The following is a 20410-nucleotide window of genomic DNA, read 5'->3' on the forward strand; positions in this document are numbered from 1 at the left end:
CAAAACATGACACAAAAATCCAAATAGAAAACAAAATGCCACATCTGTCAAAGTACAGTTGGTCGGTTTGACCTGCGTGCAGAATTTCACTGCTGTTACTTCTTGTAGTAGGATTGTGACTTTGCAGTTTAGTTTCTGCTGGCGCAAACCTGATGTGATGGCAGTTACCGCTTCCTCCCTTTTTCTGTAGACGTAAGCTAGACTGATGCAATGCTCTCCTTTGCCTGCATGCCTCCCTTACCCAGCCTCGCCACTTCCTCCTGAGGTGCCCCTGCAGCTACCAGAGGAGTTTTTTTGCTGGTGCTCCTTAAACCAGGTCCTATGAAAGGAACAGTTTATATGGGCAGGAAAATTTCACAGCCACTAGAAAGGCTTCTGCAGTAAGATTTTTTGCTGGCATGGTTGGGAAGCAAGAAAAAAAAAAAATAATCTTGGCTGATACAGCTAAATCAGCAAAATGTTAAAGTGTGGCTAGGGGCTTTCCTGTGCAAGTGTTCTGGTCTGGTTACTGTGATGGAGTGTGTATGTATATATAATATATGTTTGTGTCTGGAAACCTCTTTTGTGGGAGCATAAGCTTTTAGCTCTTCTGAATTTTTTTAGAGGAATTTCTGCAGCTGCAGAATCCTGAAGCGCCAGGGGAAATAGTGATATCCTCAAATGTAGCTGGTTTATTTTAGATCGTGTTTCACTGATGTGCTTTTGATTTGTTTTAAGAACAACTTGTCTGTATAAGCTATTTGTTTACCATACGCATGTAATAAGCGGCAATGCTGACCTTCTTCTGGAAGCAGGAATGAGGGGACCCAAGGATGGGTGGACTTGCTTGGTTATTTAATTTCTTTCATTTCTTGTGTCCTGCTTGACCAGCATTTTGGCACGGAGCTCTTCTGTGCGGTGTAAGACAGTGTTTGTTCTCCTGAGGCAAATCTGACGGATTTACTTGCTATGCATGAGTTAATTGTAAAAATGTATTGATACCAAACTTAATGTTAGGGGGTAACCTGTCAGCTTGCTCTGACCTGCTCGTGGAGTGAGTGTCAGCTGTAGCTTGCGCTGATGGTGCTTTGTGTTTCATGTGTTGGAGCTGTGTGAGCTTGTGGCAGAGGGTGAGACCAGGAATAGCTCACTCGTCAAAAATTGATTTTATTTTCATAAAATCAAAATCATTTTATGACAACGGCTAGCAGAGGGCAGACAAAAGATGGATGTCCTGAAGAGCTGTGTGCTTTGAAGCATCCCCCAGCCACTGGGGGAAGGTGTGCTGGTTCCAGACGTGTTGCATACTGCAGACTTTCCTGGACGTTCGTCTGCAGATTGACTTTTAACTTACTACTGAGGTATGCTCCCGCCATGTTGTAGGGGCTCCCGCAGGTCTGCCTGCTCGCATACCGTGTTATGTCGATGTTGGTATCGGCCATGGTTGGCACAGTGTTGGCAGTGAGGGCTGAGGGAGGAGGACAGGGCTGCCTTGCGCCGGTCATGGCCGGTTCCAGCCGGCTCCCCGGCTGACACTAGGGACCGGTGGTGTGCCGGAGGGGAGCCTGAAGTCCCTTGCAGGGACCCTGGCCGGTGCAGGGAGCACCGCGCACCGGCCCTGTCGCCTCCCTGCCAGAACCAGGTACGGCAAGAAGATTGGGGAGCAAGGGATGTTTTTTACCACCCCCTCCGTGTGTTTCAGTACCAGAGGCAGTAATTAGAAGTTTATTAATTAACTAATAGCTTTAAATTTATTTAAATTCCCCCCAAACCAATAAACTGGTTTTTGCTTGCAACAGTGTTATTGCCAAGGCTGCCTCAAAGGCAGAAGTAAATTTTTCCTTAGGTATAGATATAGATGTCATTTTGATGGCTCCTTTGCAATGAAAAGGACTTCTGTGTGCCTTGCTCAGTGTTACAGTTTTCATGTCAGGTTATCTTTTCTTTCTTCCTGTCCTCCCAGCAGAATTTTCAATGTTAACATTAGATACAGAAAGTAGAAAATAGCCCTACTTTGGTGGTTTTCCCACTGGTTTTGCTCCCATGTTTCTTCGCGTAGGCAGGAGACTTGTCCATTACTGATAACAAAAGCCAGTCCCCACAGCCACGTGTCCGAACCGCGTTGCTTCCAGCCAGCTGGTCCTCCGGTGAGCCTGAGCCCAGCCCGGCTGGGCAGTGATACCGACTGCAGCACAGGGTGGGGAGAGACGGTGCTCATCGGTGTTTGTCAGCAAGCTTGCTGTAGCAGAGAAAAATCTGAGCAGGGTAAAAGTGCAGCGGTGCTCTCTTTAAACCTTCAGCGGAGTAATGGCGCGTTGCATGTTTTCGTGTGTATAGACCTGTTTCCTACTGGATGTGTACCAAATTCAGTAGGCTGCGGTAATATTAGCTATGTGTTTTGACACAACATGATGTTGTTTGGAAATATTTACCTGCTCTGAGTTCTTGACTGTAATCTCAGGAGGTACGTTTTGGATAGATGGGAAGAGATTCTCAACGTGTGGTTGCTCCCTCAAGCTTCGTCCCTTGTCTTTGGTAAGTGATGCTCCCTTGAATAAGGGAGCACCATCGCAGTGTGCTTGTGCTCCTGCTCTCTTAGAGGCTGGCTGTGAACGTTGGAGCACCAAATCAGCATAGCAAGGTTCAGCATCAAAGGGTAAGGTATGCCTGTCCTTGTCCATACCCGATTTGTTTTCACAGGGAGATGAAACACTTCCAACAATTGAGAAACCACAGAAGGGATTGGGATGAGATGGGGAAAAGTCGGCCTTTTCCAAGACCCAGCTTTCCTTGTGTAGGTGGGCCTGACACGTTGTCTAGTAATGCTGTATTTGTACTTCCTGATGGTGAAAAGGACATACCATAAGAAGTTGGTGAAATAATTGCCTGGCGCCTCAGATGGTAAAGATGGGGGAAGAGAGAGAGATCTGCAAGGGAAAAAATGAACAAACAGCTCTTTGCCCAATTATTTTAGTGCTGCTGTGGTTTAGCTGTAATATTGTGTTACTCTGTCCACAGCTTTTTATGGGCCTCTTTTCGAAAAATTTTAAATAAGTAATACGTTTCTCTAGTTTTATTTATTATTTCAAGTGCTAGAGTTTGCTTGCAATTACAACATTCCACTGCCTCTGGTGACTGAATATATAAAATCCTGGCCTTTGTTGCTGAGCAATAAACTCCCAAACTTTCCAGTTACCTGACTTTGCATTTCATAAAGTAGCTCTTGCTCGCTCAGTGTATTATTGGAAGCTGTGGAAAAGTTTTCTGTGCATAATTACAATTGATTTGATCAATTCCCATTTCCTTAACTCTTACATTCTGCAGGAGCTGGGCAAAAAAAAATAAATGTGATTTTTCTGCTCATAAAGTGAATCTGCTACCTTTTGAAGTAAAATGTTTTTCCAGGCAGGCTGCAAAACAGTTTTTATGGGCAGTTCAAGTCATTAGATAAGGAACTCAATGATTAGCTAACATTACTGATGTTTGAAACGCTGGGGAGGGAGGGAAACCCCAAACACGGAAAGTAATTTTGTAAAAAAGGAAAAACCCAGACAGCCCCTGCTTTCCCCCCCCTTCCCACCATGCCGTTTTGAAGTTCTGCAGTAGTTAAGGAGAATGCTGCCCAGGTTGTTGGTTTTGGTTTTGTTGGGTTTTTTTCAATCGGTTCTACAGAGGAAACATGGTGGTTTGGGGCTTTAGAGGCAAAGCTCAACACCCCACCTCAAAAAAAAAACACCACCAACAACCCAGATTGTTGTTTGCACCAGGGTTACAACCGTCTGGGGTCCGGCTGTATTTGCTGCTGGCTCTGGCAGTCCCGTGTGCCCTCCCTTATCAGCAGGTCATGCTGCGTGGTGACTCACTGCCTCCCATGAAGGTGGGCTGGGATGTTGGTCGTGCTGCCGGAGGGTGGGGGCAGCGGATGTTCCTGTGGTGTGAGGGAGATGGGGAAGCTGTGGAAATAGAGATGTTGTATGGGATTGTCTTTAGATGGAAGAAGGAATAGGCTGTGACAGAGCCAGATAGTCCCATGTTGAGTTACCACCTTTTGTTTGATGAGTAATGGCTGTTTTTCCCAAGTCCGTGTACTCCTTAGTCCCTGGGCAGCAGCTGAGTGGTGGTGACTTCAGTGAAGATCCATAGCAATGCCAGTATTTCCTTTGCACCTGAGGGAATGGGACGGGGAGCTGCAGGGAAGTTCTGCAGGGTGTGGATGAGAGTTTGGGAGGGCAGAGTTGGGTAGTGGTGGGGCAGGGAGGTATCAGAAGGGACAGCAGCGTGGAGCAAAAAGCATGAGTAATGGTATGGGAATGTATTGGTCCTCTTTCCTCTGGATTGTGCTGTCCTGGTTATGTGTATTTAGACTTGGACAATCTGGGATAACTGGCTGTCAGCTTGGAGTTCCTGGCAACCTGATTATTTTACCATCATCTTGTTAGCATAATTTCAGATTCATGGCATGTTTGCCCATCTTTAATGCAGCTAATCTAAGATACGCAAATGCGTTTTTTAGCAGTCCGTAGTTTCTCTCCATATAGCTCATGTGAATTTTTTCTTTGTTTTGGTTTTGCACCCCTGCTCTGTCTCAACCAGGGTTCGGTCTGATGGCAACAACTGAGAAACCCTTTCTTTCGCTAAAAGGGTATGTCTAGGTTGTAGGGGATGGGAAGATAAACATTTACCAAAGCTTATTTCAACAGCCACTTCTGTCTTTGTTACAATATCTGGAGCTATGCCAACGTAAAAAGCCCAAAACCTGCTTTGCTTTGACATTTAGCTAGATCCTTACATGTAATATCCTAACGAGGAGTAGAGTGAGTTCTCTTTTCCTTATGTGTTGGATAGCACTTACATACATCATCGGTGTAACTTAGGTGGGGTGTCACTGAGTTTCTTTTACTTGCGTGGGTTGCTCACATAGCTGTGTTAGGGGGAAGACAAACACTTGAAAAATATGATGAGGCAAGGGCTGTCGAGTATTATGCATGTATTCTGTACCTTGTATGCTGAGGCCCTGACCTACTTGAGGCCTCTAGGTACTTCTGCAATATAAGTGTTAGTAATGATAAACTGCAATGTCTGTCAGAGGGATTCAGTGTGCAAGAACAACACCTGAAAAAACAACCTTTAATCCTTTCCCTGAAATGAGCCAGTTCCAAGGTTTCTGTTCTTTTGGGAGGGGTTGGACAGGGCACTTCCATTCAGTGTATGCTGGCTTGATATTCAGTGGCCAGCACCTTGTTTTAATATTTGTCAGCAAAGAAATAACTGATGGAGCTGACTTATTTGACCTATAATTTTCCTGCATGTGTGCTGCAGTAATATTATTTTTTTTTTCAGAAATAGTCAATATATCAGGAAAAGCCCCAGTCACCAATAACATCTGAAAACAACAAAAAAAGAGGAAAAGACCAGAAAGCCCCCAGATAGTCCCTAAACAACAACAAAATAATGTGGTCAAGGAGAGAGCTGCTTGCAGGCAAGGGCTAAGGTACCCGACAGCTATCTTTCGATTTTTTCGAATGAGGACAAATGTAGTTGTGTTCAACAGAATGCTCGGAGTAGCCACGTTACTTAGTGTTCCTTATAATATTAAATGGCTGAGTTTCACAGCTTGTCACAAAAGGCCTTGGAGCTTATTCTTGGCTTTCTGGGTAGTCTGATCACAGATAATAGAACTAGGCAGGCTAAAGGGTCATGGCATTTTAGAAAGAGGTTCTCTTAAAAATAACTCAGTGGCCTTTTAGAGTTGGAGGTATCCCCAAGATAAGCTGTTTCTGATTCATCTGAGGCCAGGGATATGGGGTTTTTTTCTTGCTTATTAAATGCACCAAACACGGATAGATGTGTGTAGGGTTAAAAGGCTGTGTGGATCAGCACTGGTTGAAAATGTTTTCTGAAGTTTGAATGGGTTAAACAGTGTGGCTGATGTTTTTTGACGCCATTTTTGGAGTATCATCTAAAAGTGTACTTAGGGGATGGACTTGTTTTCATTCTGTACAACCGGAGGGCACATAAGGAATGTGCATCTTGTTTTCAGAGCAGTCATAGACCAGTCCTCAGGAGCTGACTCACTGCTATTTTGTAAGCAGGGTTTGCCTTCCTTTCATGCGGTTCTGCATTTTTCTGTTCCCTAGTCCATGGTAATTTAGATCTTAAGTGTGCTGGTGTCAGAAAGCCTGCTTCCTAGAGTAGTGTCTCATCCCTGTGTGTATGATGTGTACTCAGCCTGATTTGATACTAGCAAACGTAATTTTTGATTGTTTCATTTCTTTCTAGTTGCGTCTTCATCAAATTATGGTACAAAGGCACTTTCCCTCCAGCTAATATAATCAATAATAAACACTTATTGTTCATTTGGGGGGTATTGTATTTAGTCTGTTGTTGTTACGCTGTCTCACTTGTATGGGCTTGTTTTCAATTTTTCTATACAATATTTGAGATTTTCCTGAGTGTCAGATTAATTGACTTGTTCTACTTGCATTTTAACTGAGCTTTGCTATTGGGATGCGATGGTAGGGTGGGACTGCGAAAAATGGGCCACTGGAAAGAATCAGAGGGAAGCCCACGGGTATGTGCAGCTTGAGCATTCAGGCTACAATGTCTAGTCTAGTATGTAGTACACCTTGAATTTGACACTGGATTCTGCTATTGGCTTTCAAAATCACTTAAACTTACTCTCACATCTTAGTAATGCTTTATTTGTGGCAGGTCAGGTATTTTCCTGTGATTGATAGTAACTTTTTATTACTTGGATCTTTTTTTTTTTTTTTTTTTTTAACTGGCAGCTTGGGAGGAGATAAGGTGCCAGAAATCTTCAGCACTGTCATCATTTCTATTTTTTTAACTAAAAGCTTTTCTGAAAATAACCGTGCACCAATGTGTAAATCAAATTCTTCCAAGAGGTCTGCTACCTGTAATTTTTTTATAGCTTTGCTAGGTTAAAGTTGGAAGGTCTGATTGTTTTAATTGATGTTTTTGTGAAACTTGTGTGGCTGGAAAGCTGACAAGAGTCATGTGAATTTCATGTTACTTCTGCGTGATTAAAGTCAAGGGCAGCAGTGTGGGCTGCCACTGGAAATATTCCCAGGAAAACCATACGGGAGAGAGAACTCAGCAGAGACTTATTTTTCCTGTTCTTCCTATTCCACTGTAGCTGCAAGGCTGAACATAGTAAAAGGGAAAAATGGAAACCATTCTCATGGAGAAAGGGTGGAGTGATACCACTTTTCCCGATAGTAGCCAGGAGGCTGCGGAGAGAGGAGAAAACAATAGGAAGCTTTTTGTTTCCTGGGTGGAGTTTCACATTTGACACTGATAAGTGGGAGCCTGATAGGAAGGCGAAGACATCGGCAAGTAGCAAGGCAGCACCTTCCCTGGGAGCTGCTGCACTTCAGTCTGGGTGTTCCTGCTGGAATCTCCACCTTCCCATTCTATCTCTGCCTGGTCTTCTGAGCCTTGATGTCGTCGTCTTGTTACTGCTGGGGAAAAAGTTGCATGTGTGGGAGATATGCAAATGTGTTGTAATGTTCTGATATAATTTTAGCGCAGGAGAAGAGCAAGCTCTCTACATAGGTATCGCCAGCTGAGCTCCAGTCTTGCAGCTTCATTTATTTAATAGAGCTCTTAACTCTGAAAACAGGTTTACATTTGTGTGGGGTATAGGATCAAGTTCTTAATTTTGTAAGCTTAGAAAGCACCTCCTATCAAGCCATTCTTCTGTAAAGCTAATTCCTTTACAGACAATAGGAACTGTCTGTGTGAGTGTAAAAGAATTGGATCATTTAATGGCATGATTATTGAGGACTTCTGATGATGTGAATTCTCTCATTGCTTGCAGTGCATACTGTCACCAGAACAACACTGGCTTTGCTGTGAATAACTGAGGTGGACTTTTATCTTCTCTTGTTTCTCTCAGTGTAAAAATTCTAAATATTGTTTTGCCTTTTCTTTTTTTGTGACTTTCTTTTCAGGTTCACTGAGAACATGATCTTTTTGTGGGAGAGAGGAATGAACCTACTAAAATCCTTTCTCATATGCAGGGTTAAGTATTGCACTCAGGAGGGTAATGCTCTAGTGGAATTGCAGTCTTCTCATAACAATTTAGACTTTGGTAAAGAAAGTGGATGAGTCATTGCAGGGGTTTGAAGGCTGAAAAGATTGATTAATAATTAATTTAAAAACAAGAAGCCCTTTCCCAGCTTTCAACCATTCAAAAGATCATCAGATTCCCACATGTAGTTTAGCATTTGAGTACTATGGACATGTTTGTTTTGATGTCTTTCCCTGAACTGCAAATGCTGCTTTTTCTTTGCTTTTGCTTACATGTTACTTATAGAGATATAAATGTCAAATTCAGTTTGAGTGTTTTGATGAGGTTACAGCACTTTGAAAGAGCCAAGTGTTCCCTTTATTTTGGTGTAAGTGTTAGGGTTAATTATACTTACTTCATAACCTTTTTGAGTTGTGCTGGTATACTAGGTGCTTCATGGGTAAAGGTATTCCCATTTCTTAGTGTTTGTATGCTCTTGCATGCAGGTTCATTTGCTTTTCCTCAACAGGCTTTGTCAGTCAAGGCCTTATGTTTCTACAAGTTTGTGTTGGAGCTGGGTGTCTAACGGGAAACCCTAGGTCCATGGTGCCTTTATGCAGGGATAGTGGTAAAAGTGGAGAATGCTGCAGACCCCGGTGTGACCCTGAAGGGATGACTCAAAACTGGCCCTTTGAATTCAGTTAAATTAGCATAAATAATCTCTATTTGAGGAGTTTTTCAACTGTGGTAGGCTAAAGACCGGGAGTCAATCACAACCAATTCATGGAAGGCATGGAAGCTTCAGTGGCCTTTTGAAATCCTTTAAGAGGTGAATTGATACCCTCGGAGTGCTCCTGTCTGGGGCAGATCTTTGATACTAGGTAGGTCTTGTGGCTCTGATCGTAGAAAAGGTAATAAACTGGGTTTTGTCTTTTTATTAATTAAAGCCATGCTGTCTGCAGTCCTGGGCATTTTTGGTGCTGAATGTTTAGTGCACGGTGAATATACATCAAGGCATTTGTTTGCTGACTGTACAAAAAGCCACTCTCCAACCTTTCTTTCATTTTTATTTATTTATAAACGTGAAAGGTGAATGAAAATAACTTTGACTGGGGCTGTCACTATCGTTCAGAATTCAAACCTGAAATACTTCACATTTTCAGTTCAATGGTCCCCTTAGTCATTAAATCCTGAATTATTGCTAGGCTATATAGCTTTCTGATCAGGCTCCTCTAAAAAGGAGATGGCTGTCAGATTTTTGGCACTGAGATGTAGCTACAGCCTTCTGGTGTTGATGTTTGTGACATTGCATTTTGTCAGATATGTAGGGTTCAGCAGCTGAACCCTGCACTTTTCAAGGCCTGAGTCTGTGAAGAGTTGTCTAAATTTTCCAGCTTGCAGATAGCGATACACTTTGGCCTGCTTTAACCGTGAACTTTAATTTACCTTAGAAGTTACGATTTAGTTGCACTGCTGTATAAATTCTTTATAACACTTCTCATGTGATGCAGAGTTACCATGAGTAGGGTTTTTAGAGTGGAAAAAGAGAGCGTGCAGGACTGCTTTGCAATGATAGCATTGGAGCTAAACTCCAGTTAGTTTTGTAAAAAGAGATTGTTTGACCTTTGTAATAAACCAGACATTTGCCTTGGCACAAAATATGGAAGGAGAAGGCTTTTTTCTTTTAATTTGTGTTAAAAGGATTAAAAGTAGAAAATGTGAGGATGATGAAGAAATTTTAGCTGCAGGGAAGGAGATGCAATTTTATTTATAAAACTAGACCTCCTTGAATGCTTGTTTTATTCCAGTAGAACCTTCTTGGGTAGATGTCACATGCCGGATTGAGTGGGTGTTCACCTGCTGGGTTGTAGAGAGAGGAAGACAGGAAAGCTGTTTGCTTGAGAGGTGCTGTGAAGAAGTGGATGATTTCATGGCTTCAAGTAGATAAAACTTGCTCTGGCGACGGTATGGGCAGTGGAATTTGATGAGAAGTGGGAGGGGAGAAGGATATGTGTGACTAGGGTGACTTTTTGCGCTGTGGAAGGAAGAAGCCGGGTCTGGAATTTGTAGTCTGACATTTTTGAATGTGTGAAGTAAGCCAAAGGAAGCTAGTGGGTGTTGGGACATAACTGATTTGCTCCACTTTGTTGAGTAGGTGTGGACAGAAGGACAGCAAGAAATCACTGGGCTCTGTTTTAACAGGAGGCAAAACGTGCAATTGCACGGGTCGGAAGGAAATGTCCCGAGGCACCCTGGGCTGCTCTAGGCCCTGGCGGTGCAGCTGTAGGCAGTCCACAGCTCCAGAGCTGCTTCCCTCTGTGTTCCAGCATTGGAAACCTCCTAGTGCAGAGAAGGCCCTAAACACAAGTAGCTGCAGTTGCGTTTGCTTTTCCTGTGGGATCGCTGCAGAACCCCTGGATGGATGAGAGGGGTCAGAGATGACCTGTGTTTCCTCCAGACCTTACTTTTTCTTACTTGCAGACTTGCCTGCGGAGGGGGGTTTGTGGGTTGAGCAATGATGCTGTTAGGGGATTTGTGGCAGAGCGGGTGGATCTGGCTGTTGAACTTGCCCCGAGGCACAGGGGTCACCAGGGCAGCTGACCTTGCGCACTTGGTCCAGAGCCTGCAAAGCAGGAGTTAACCTACACAAAATATGTGGCTAGGCAATGCTTTTGCATTAGATTTTGGTAACTTTTATAACAGTCTCTCTCCTGCTAATCACTTCAATCTCACTTCTCATCTGTTCTGCAGAGTTTTGGTTTTGGTGGGGTTTTTTTGTTTTTAAGCTGAACTGGAAATAGTCCCTATAGGTTTTCAGGCTTGGCCACAAGAACATTACTTGTCATGTGGTGTCACATCAACTGAGCCTGCCTGGATTTTCTGACACTTGCTTTTCTCCTAGTCTTGTCACAATTCTTCCATCATTCAACTGACTTCTCTTGCATGTTTGGGTTATGGGGAGTAACAAAGCCTATGAAACATGACTATCCATGAAAAATAGTACTCTAATATTCTTTCAGCTAGTCTAATGGGATCATTTCTCAAGTGTATATTTGCATTAATAGCAGTTGCCTTCTAGTTAGTAAATAGTGCCCTGTGAAATTAGGGTTATTAGGATTGGATGGGTTCCTGTGGTGCCCTTAGTGCTGCAGCTTTCACTAGCTAGCCGTGCCTTTGCTGGTGTGCACAGCAGAGTTGTTTACATGTTAGGAATATGCTGGAGGCAAGGAGAAAGGAACAGCTTTAATGTGATGCAGCTTAGATGCTCTGTGGGGGAGGCTTCAGAGTTGTTCATAACAGGATCAAATGTCAATCAATGTTTCAGGAAGAATAAAGTTACTGTTTATGAGAAAATCGAAGAATAGCATATTACATGCTTTCCAGCCATCTTAAAGCCATCTATTTTTGATCCTGTCTAGGAAAATGTCCCTCTCCTGTGGTTCTTCTGAACCCTGTAGAGTATCAGTGGTGCCTTAGTAGAAGCATCTATCCGGACCAGTCCTGTCTGGCTCCAGCTGCTTCTCTGGGCTGCCCTGGGTAAGGAAACAAGGAAGATGCCAGTTTCTTTCAGCTCTTCCATGAAAAGCCTGCTGATCATGTTGTTGTGGGTGCTGCTGGAACATTGTGGCTACTATTAAATTTGGTTTTAAGGCAGATCTGGGGATTTACTGGCTCCATAGGGTAAGAAAACAGTTACTCTGACATCAAGCCATGAACATAAGAAAATGGCTTCTCCCTTATTGCAAGGTATAAAAGCTGGATGGAGCGGACAAAGAGGAAATGGCTAGAGAGGACTAGAGAAGAAAACAGCTGAAAACCTCCTCCTCTCCCTCCAGAGCTATTTTTTGTCAGTGACAGAGAACTGTGGGATGAGCAAAGCTGATCTATATCTGCAGCGGGCCGTGGCTCTGATCTGAGAATGTATCCCCAGGAAAAAAAAAAATGAGAGCCTAGCTGTGGGGGAGGGAGCATCCAAAGCCAAGGCTCCTCTCTGCTGGATCTGAACCTGCAATTCCTGTTCCAGGCTGCTTTGTCTTGTATTCAGGTGATGCTTGAAACCTTACAACAAGGGACTGTCGCATTTTGTGCCCCGTGTCCACTGTTGGGGTGGCAGGCTGGGGTTTGGGAAAGAGCAGCTGGGGGATGCAGCTTGCAAAGAAAGGGTAGGGATGGGGAGGGGAGGATTGGAAAATTGTGTCAGAATAAGAGGCTTTTCAAACTAAGGCTAGGTGCCTGTTGGAAATGCTTCTCTGAAACAAACCTGGCAAATAGAGAGTCATGAATTTATTTACCAGAATTCAAGCTTTTCTGATTGTGTGGTTTCTTGCATTCTTCTTAGAATGGTTTCGTGTTGAACCAGCATCCTGATGTGTTGTGTTGTCTGGGCCTGTCTCCCAAGGGAGATATTTTGGACAGTTACTCCTGAGTAAATCCTGTGTGTGGTTCTGGAGTTATGGGCTTGTCTTCACATGCCATTGAGAAATTACTTGAGTCAGCTGAAGGTGTGACTTTAAAGTTAATTGCTTCAACTGCCCTACATCTCTGAGGCAGAATAATTGAGAGTCACTCTGATTCTGGAAAAGAGGGTCCCAAGCAGTGTAATCAATCAATTTTTTAATTTGTGTGGGTTTTGTCTCTTAAGAAGTAATTCAAAGTGCCTTATGCAGACAAAGCCTCAAAGTGGATTATGTTATACAGGAAGGCTGTTCTTAAGGATTTGGGAGGGTTCATGTGGACATAGATGTGTTACTAGTCAGGAATAACACTTGTATTTTAAAGTCACTCTGTACTTTCATCTGAATTTAATATTCAAGCAACTCCTTCAGACTCTGCTAACCTCAAGGAGAAATTCTGAGAGGAATGTGAACTGCCTTTAGTCTTTGCAGTAGACCTTTGAAATGTTGTTGTGGCATCTTAAACCTGTCATTAACTGTGTGATGACCTGAGAGTTTCAGTAGAAACTTTTCTAGTTCATGTATTTAATCTTGCATAGTGAATGGAATGCACTACTTAAGTGGGTAACGCTGCTGATTTCTTGTGAGATTTTTGTAAGCTGATGGGCAGGAGGATGAAGGAGCTTAGAGGATTATGAGCCCTCCCAGCAAATCTTGGACTTCCAGCCCAAATTGAGATTCTTCCCATCCTATACAAAGTTTTTTTTTAGATATGTGCATGAAGCAGAGAACTCTGGCAAACTCCAGGTAGTAGAAAAAGGCTGAATGGTTTAGTATCTGAGGCTTCTGGCAACCTGCATAGTTATGTTTACCTCAAGCCTGAGAGGAGGGGACCGAGGAATCCAGCACAGGGAGTGTACGCTTCAGACTGAACTGTCTGCACAGGCTAGTGGTTTTGAATATTTGCTGCCTAGTTTAGGGGGAATTTGTTGCAGAAGGTATGGGTAAGGCTCTCAATTTTGCTTTTTAATCCTATAGCTTTTATTGCTACAGTCTCCCCCCCCCCACTTGCCTTCCCATTTTGCTGTTTCGGTAAGGGGAGGAATGACTGAACTGCTGTATGTATTTTGCCTTAGTCATTTTTGGTTGGGCAAAATAAGCTGCAGTGACTGATGTACAGCAAGAACCCAGGTTATCTCCTTTTCAGCTACTAAATTTAGATTCTTGCTAAACATCATAAGGAATTTCTACCCTAGCTAAATGCATGCAAGTATGTGCTTCAGGAGCCATGTGGGATTCCTGATGATGTGGAGAAATCCATCATGTGTGTTGAACTGCAGAATTACATCTGTAGACTGCTACCACCATGCTTCTAGGATCTTTAACAGATCACTGTGTATGAATAGTTAGCATATTTTATTTAAATAAAGTTGTGAAACTGGAAGATTCTGAATGTTTTTTCCTACTATCATAGCAATTACAAAACCAAACGTTGTGGTTTTCTTGCCGAATACATTAAGTTTTGTTGCCCTGTGAAAGACGTGGTCCTACAGCGTAAGGACTAATTCTGTACTAAAGTTTAATCAACTGCATGTGCAAATCCAGGTAGAGTGTAGATGCTTCCACCTTGGGCAGATAAGGAATGTAGTATCTACACTCAGCGCACGTGCTTTGCACTGCCTTCTCTGCTGAGACCGCTGTGTAGCACTGCAGTTTCTGTGGTAGTGCACACTGGGATGGGGCTGAGGTCAGTTCATTCTGCCTTCATCACACGAGCAGCAGATGGCTGGTAGGATGCAGAAGCTATTAACCTGGGTGAGGATCAGACTGAGGAGGAGGAGCAGCCTGAATGTGTGTTTCCAGTTTGGTTGACTCACCAAATTGGTGACTTGGTTAAATGCCTTATCTTGACAGTCAAGGAACAGGAGAAATAAATATAGATCTTTTAAAAATGTTTTTTGGACACGTCCAAAATGGCTAATCAGCAATCATACTGGCTTGTTTAGTTTTGTTGTTTCCGAGGTGCTGAACATCCTGTTGGAATCATGGGAAGGTGTTCAGTGCCTTGGAAATTCAGCCCATTGCAGGTCAGCTCTTGTTTCAGCTCTTCAGCTGAGACAGAGCTATTGTGGACTTTGGTATCACACAACTGGAAGTTGGTGGTTGCCATGGGACCATTGAGTGTGACCCAGTTATGAACAGGATGGACAAACAGAGAGCAGCCCCAAAGAAATTATACTTAATGCTTCAAAAGACCATATTTGTTGTCACAGAGAACTGGGTGTTACTGTAATAAGAAAAATGTGAATGGAAAATGGAGATCTCTATAAGAAGACACTAAACCCAAAAGCTGAAATTCTGGTTTTAAAAAAAAGTCAGCAACTATACTAACAGCGCTCTAGCTTCAGAACACATGTAGAAATTTCAAAGCAAAAGACAGTAATTAAGGGAACAATGGATACATGAGAATTAGCGCACATTAGAAGTTAGTAAGTTAGAGGGTTAACGCTGTGTATTTTTTACAGCTGAAATATATGTTAAGAAACAAATAATTCCAGTTACTAGAGGGGGTTAATAAAATAGCTCATGCAAGAAAAGTAGAAATATTTGTTAATACTGTTCCATATTTGGGAAGTTGCAGAATGTGATACCATGAATGCCATTCCAAGAGAGAATTAAATCCATCTTAATGAATAAGGATTTACTACCTTCTAGGGATAGACATACAGGACAAGGGGTAATGGGTTTAAGCTGAAGGAAGGTCAATTTAGATTAGATGTTGGAAAGAAATTCTTTGCTGTGAGCGTGGTGAGGCACTAGAACTGGTTGCCCAGAGAGGTTGTGGAGGCCCCATCCCTGGAAGTGTTTCAGACCAGGTTGGATGGGGCTTTGGGCAACGTGGTCTAGTGGAGGGTGTCCCTGCCCGCAGCAGGGGGGTTGGAACTAGATGATCTTTAAGGTCCCTTCCAACCCAAACCATTCTATGATTCTATGACTTGATTGTTTTAAAGAGCTTGCTGAAAAGTCTGCAGGCTTGCAGACAATTCTTAATAACTGTTGGTATCGAGGGTCTTAATTAACTGTGCCAGAGTAGACGTGGGAAGGGTGGATGACCAATTTAACCATATTCCAGCTAGCTTGACCTTAATCTTCATCAAAATATTTGAAAAGTTAATGCAAGATTCAGTTGATAAAACATTAGACAGACTAATATCAGTCTGTGTAACTTCAAGGGAAATGTGTGTTAGCAAACATGGTGACATACCGGAAACTTAAGTTTTACTTGAGAGAGGGACCTGCATGAGATGTAGTAAAGCTACGTCTTCAAAAGGCATCTGATGCAGAGACAGCCCAAGCCTTGTGGTCCCCTACTACTCCCTGGCTCCTTCCAAGTGCTACCTATGGTTCCCTTTCTCGGCAACAACAGAGGTAGTCAGTTAGGACTTTGACATACCCCTTCTGGGATTCCTGTCCTGACGCGTTAGTGCTGTGTGGTATTGCAAAAGTAAATGAATTAAGAACTGACTAACTGATGTTTACAAGTTAGTCATTGGTGGTGAATCATTATCAAATGGGAATGATTGTAGAAATCTGTTTTAAGGATTGAGGTGAGGCCAGATTCCATTGAACCTTTTCATCAAGTACTTGGAGAGAAGGACAGGATCTGTACTGATACAGTTGGCAGGCCATGTCGTGCTAGGCAGCATGGTGAGCGAGGACAAGGCAGCTTGTACAGAGTAATCTGGGTATCCTGGTGAGCTGTATCAATCATAAGTGCACTTTAATACAGTCTGATGCAAGATCATGGGGCCTGCAGGCGTTGTATTTCAGCATAGTGACAGAATAGGAGCTTGAGGAGAAGACTACTTGGGGGGACAGTGAATAGAGAACTGGACATGACTGCTGTCTTACAAGGCAGTAAGGTGTACGAGTTTGGGTGTATATAGGAGGGGCAATGGGCAAAAGAAGGTGAATTGTGTGTGATTCTGGAGTCGTGAGCAGCCTGTTGAAAACAGAAGTGAGTTCAGAAAAGAGTTGAGATATTTGAAGGCTGGGTGGTGTTCAGGTACCACAAGGAGAGCCTGAGAAGCTCGTTCTGTTGCTAGATCTGTTGTTTCTTGATAGATAAATGGGGTGACTTGATAATTGGTGGAAAGCACCTTCTGAGGGAGAGCCCGCTGGAGGCTAAAATAAATGACAAAGGAAAGTGGTGGATTCCACCCAAAATGTTCCCAGGGCTGAAAGCTTTTCTGGAAGTGTTATGTTAGGCAAACAAAGGTTTGGCTTAGTTACATGTAGTCCTCTGGGCTAAATACAGGAATAATTGAGTGTAGTGCTCTGTGGTGTCCCTTTGGCTTCAGTAATTCATAGCTGGGACTGTATAAACCTGCAAAACAAAATGTTCCTCATGTGCTGAATAATTGAGCACCAGCTGCCCTCTCTCACAGAAAGTATATATTGTGTGTGTGTGTATATACATACATGTGAGGTGCATGGATGCACGGTGCCTCTTGGCCTGAGATACGTAGTTCCCCTGTTACATATTTTGAGAGCAACAGAAGAAATTGGAGTCTGCAAGCGGTTGCCAAGAGTTTCATAACCTTGCATGTGATTCCTCATGGACTTAAACTGGGAAACGTGGGTGCACTTCCACCCTGCTTGTGCTAGGAAGTAATTCCTTTCTGCAGGGTGGATTAGCTTGTGTGTAGTGCTGGCTGAGCTCTGCTCTCCTCTCTTTGGAACTGATTTTTCCTGCATATAACCAGTTTTGGAATCTTTGCGCTGCTCTTCTTGCACAGTAGTAGCTTAGCGCTTTCTGTTCCCCTTCTTGAGGGTGCATCTGAAGAAGCGACAAGGAAAAGTTGGAGTAAGTGCAGTGGGAGGCTCACAAGTAATGAGTTCATAAGCAACATTTTGGGTTTTTTGGTGGTTTTTTCTTCTTTTTGTAGTGGACAGTTAACCTCTGGAACTCGCTGCTGCGTGATACCATTATGGATAAGAATTAATATGATTCTAGGAAGGATTAGGCACCTTGGGGAATGAAATTTAGTTTTACATACATCTATAAAACCTCCTAGGGCTTAAAAACATTTTGTAACAATGGGGTCTAATGTAGTGGGCAGATTATAATTGTTTACTGGGAAACTTCTTTTGCTGTAACATCTGTTTCTAGCTACTTTCAACAACAGGAACTGGTGATTCAGAGGTCTGTTTCTAAATTTAATACGAGAAGGATCGTAGTGCTGGCTGAAGGAACACTGAGGGTGTATGTACAAAGGGGAGGTGGTGATAAAGGGAGAACGCACCCTGCATGATAAAATGTGTCATTGTGCCTGTGATTGCAGGGCATACATGCTGATACACAAACAGAATATATGTAGATCAGAGTAACAAACTGGTTTTGAGCATTCCACTTTTCAGTGATCATACTTGTACAGTGTCCCTCCGTTGTATTTAAAGTAATTGATGTGCAGAGAAAACGCACAGTTTGTGTTTGAGGATTGATGTCTTCAGAAGTGGAGAGAGGAATGGAATGCAGCAAGGAGATTTAAGATGTGGAAGGAAGAAGGCCAAGCTGTGTTTTTTGTCAAGGAAAAGTCTCCAATTTCCTTTATTAACTACCTCCTGACACTTGTTTTGGAGAAAGCTTCTCTCTGTTCTTAAATTGGAGTTACAAATCTTTCAGATTTCATTAATTTCCCCCCCCCCCCCCCTTTTTTTCCCCCCTCCCAAGGTTACATGCAGGTGAACACAGGCACACCCACAACTTTATTTGTGTATGGCAATTGCATCTGGTCAATACTAATGGACAGAAATTGTTGACAGGGAGGTATAAGTACAGGCATTGTGACTGTGAGGGTTGTTTCACTGCTGCTTCCCTTTCACGGTCTCCAAGCACTGGGAGTAGCTGCTGAGTCATGTTGGCATTGTCTACCTCAGTATGCTCCTGAGTTGTCACTTGAAGAGCAGAGAGCTCTCTTCTGTGTTTGTCACTGTTTGCGTCCACACAGAAACATATGTATACATGCTCAAAGAAAGCCAGTCAGCTCCTGGATGTGTCTTGTGACCCATGTCTTTGCACTGTCCAAGAGTCTTGATGGAAAGGAACCTGCAGAATTGTAAAGAGAGGGAGTGAAGTCTTAAGACAAGAACATCACAATAATGGTAATGCACTAAAAGTTTTAAAACTTTAGCAAATGCAAAAGATCAAGCATTTTAGCATCTCTGTCTTTGTAGGTGGGAATGGTTATTATATAGTCATGCCATTTGTGGCCCAAAGATGGGACCAGTGAGTAGACTTCCTTTGAAGCTCTGTGCAAGGATAAATGTAACAGCTCAGTCCTACCTCCCTGGGCTGCCTGTCTAGCTTAATATAGCACTCATCTGGCAAAGCATCAAGTATGGATACTGGACCTTTGAATAGAGGAAAATACAATGTTAAAGTCATAGATGCTATGAATTAGCTCTTAAGAGCTGCATCAAGAAGCACAGTTGATGTTTTCCCTGCATGCAGTCATTCCAACACAAGTGAAATTCTTTGTTGTAGAAAAAGCTAAATATTTTGGAATGTTGAGTCTGAAACACAGATGATATATTGCAGCAAAAGACTCCCATGGGATTTTTTTATGAGATGGATTTTATTTGTTAAATGAGTTTTCAGTACTTCTTTAGTACATGCTATTGTATTGCTTGTGTGATGTCTTACAGTGTCACTGGTCTGATCTGGACTGTGATGACTGAATAAATTGCATCATTTGCTAACTGTGGAAAGATGGCTTGATTCATAAGACACACTTGTGTGTGTGTGTGTGTGTTCATTTTTTAATGTAATTATAAATCATAAATTAAAGATGTTCAGTTAATGCCAAATACAAGCTGTATTCATAGCTCTTGGTGTTCTTGTCTGTCCGCAGGAGTTTGAAGAGTCAAAGGGGATCATAGAGGAAACTGAAGCTGCTTTTGTACTTTGTTGGGGGGGGGGCCAGAGTAATTAAATAAGTTATGTAGTCTAAGACATCTTGAAAATGGAGACTTTTAAGTGGTCTTTGCGCTTCTACCAAGGACCATGCCACTGGCATTTTGGTTTTGTGCATTAGAGGAAAGAAAACACTAGAAATCCCTTGGCTTTCATCTACAGAGAAATAACTGCACTTTGCTGCTATGTTTTGGCCGTATTGGGTTTTGGCACGGTTGTGGTAATTTATAATCTTATATCCTGTGGGTTTTCAGTGACTTAAATTACTAAGAAGAAATAGTTTGTCCTGTGATGGTTGGTGAGATGGTGTTACAGTTGGCAGGGAGACCTTGTCTAGGAGTTGGAGGATCAGACCTGTGGTCTGTGGTTGCTTTGACAGTGACAGCTGTCTCGAAGGAGGTCTGGAGAAGACTGTGGTATCTGGCTGTGGTGACATAACCTGGTTGATTGTTGCTTGCTGACCTTTGCCTTGGACTACAGAGGTGCAGAGCTCCTAATTAAAAAGATTAAATGCAAGTCTAACCTGGGAAGTTTGTCTATTTCGTGTTAATCTGCTTACGCTTTTGTTCATAGCTAATAAAATTTTGAGTCTGTGTTACAGTGAGGGGGTAGAAGGATCTTTATTCAGATCTTTGTTCAAATTGGAGCTATTCACAAACAGAAGCAAGAAATCATTTTATATAACTGGATAATTTCAAGCGTGCCATCGTCATACAATTTTTTTTTTGTTAACTGAAGGCAGTAAAGATTCCCTAATAAATGACTCACAATAGCATTATTGCTCTTATTTATATAACTTGAGATCTTGTAGTCTAAGCCTTTTGGCCTTTACCTCCATGAGTGTTTTAATTTTTTATGGGGGTTTGTTTTTGTTTGAAAGCCAATTCATGATTACTCATTTTGTTTGTTTCTTGTACATATACAGCCAGTTGTATCTTCTCCCTTTTGGGTGGAAGGAAAGCTTTATTACAACTCGCTTCTCTTAACTTGACAAAGCAAGTATCAGTGAAGGCGGTCAGCTTCAGCAAG

The 20410-nt window shown here is 42.6% G+C and overlaps 1 protein-coding gene across 10 annotated transcripts in view; it reads left to right on the plus strand.

The window, feature by feature from the left end:
• LRRC8D (leucine rich repeat containing 8 VRAC subunit D) overlaps positions 1-20410 on the plus strand; it is a 54190-nt gene that overhangs the window by 14122 nt on the left and 19658 nt on the right. The window contains exon 1 of one of the 10 annotated variants that reach the window (XM_075759877.1): positions 258-316. The exons of 6 other annotated variants lie outside the window; for them this stretch is intronic. The gene's annotated coding sequence lies outside the window, so the exon portion shown is untranslated. Of the gene's footprint in view, positions 1-257; positions 317-1317; positions 1341-2612; positions 2636-20388; position 20410 lie in introns of those variants that run through there. 3 more of the 10 variants (XM_075759876.1, XM_075759874.1, XM_075759875.1) reach the window with 3 other exon arrangements.

Source organism: Balearica regulorum, chromosome 8, assembly GCF_011004875.1.
Source record: "Balearica regulorum gibbericeps isolate bBalReg1 chromosome 8, bBalReg1.pri, whole genome shotgun sequence".
NCBI lineage: Eukaryota > Metazoa > Chordata > Aves > Gruiformes > Gruidae > Balearica > Balearica regulorum.